We start from the raw sequence: 1,146 nt of genomic DNA, 5'->3' as shown, positions 1-1,146 counted from the left end.
TGAAATTCTCTAAATTTCTCAAAAGCTTCATTCTTGTACTTCATTAAGTAGATATACCCATATCTAATTAAATCATCGGTGAAGGTAATGAAGTAGTCATAATTTCCCCTAGCGGTGATAGTCATTGGTCCACAAACATCCGTATGTATAAGGCCCAATAGTTCACTAGCTCGAGTCCCTTTACCACTAAAAGGATTACGAGTCATTTTGCCTAGGAGGCAAGATTCGCATATACCATAGGATTGAAAATCAAATGGTTTAATAACATTAGTTGAAACTAATCTTTTAATGCGATTCTCGTTAATATGACCTAATCGACAATGCCAAATGTACGATTCATTTGGATCACTTAATTTGAGTCTCTTGGTTTGTATGTTATAGATGTCATTCTTTGGATTTGAAGTCTCTAGAACATAAATTCCATTTATAGAAGATCCTCGGCCTATGACCAAGTCATTTCTAGAAATAATACAACAATTGTTTTTAATGGCAAAATTAAAGCCCTCTATGTCTAACATAGTAACTGTTTTGTCCATATTTTGCGCAGGGCTGAAAATATGACCAGGGTAGAATAGTATGGGGGTTAACTAGTATTATCCTATTTTGATGTTATCGTGGTCGTACCTAGGCAGGGTCGATGATAATAAAAGTAGTGCAAATAAAGTAAATAATAAGACAAAGGAATTTGTACGTGGAAAACCCTTGAATGGGAAAAAACCACGGGCACCAAGCCAGGAGAGGGTTTCACTATGATTTAAGAGGATTATAATATCACGAGCACAAAGTAGTATATTTTCTCTAAGTATTATAATAGTCTTGCTTGCAATGTGATAAGTTGTGTTGTGTATGTTAGAGTATGCCTTGTCCTGCCAAATGATCTTCAAATGCTCCTTATATAGCCAAGCTGAATGGCTGCCAAATCTTTGTACTTAATGCTGAATATTCCTCCTTAATTGCTGTCTTGATTGCTGTCTTTATTGCGCATTAATGCCTATTAATGCTCCTTCTGTATGACCAAATCTTCCTCTTAATGATCATATTTATGTTGTAGAAATCTTATATATAATTATCCATAACTTGGTCAAATGTTTACCTTACACTTGACTGTTGTCCTCTCCTGCCTGGCGCCTGTCTTCTTGTACCCTG

This window comes from Silene latifolia, chromosome 3 (genome assembly GCF_048544455.1).
Source record: "Silene latifolia isolate original U9 population chromosome 3, ASM4854445v1, whole genome shotgun sequence".
Classification (NCBI taxonomy): Eukaryota; Viridiplantae; Streptophyta; class Magnoliopsida; order Caryophyllales; family Caryophyllaceae; genus Silene; species Silene latifolia.
The sequence above is the reverse complement of the archived record's forward strand: the minus strand, read 5'-3'. Positions refer to the sequence as shown.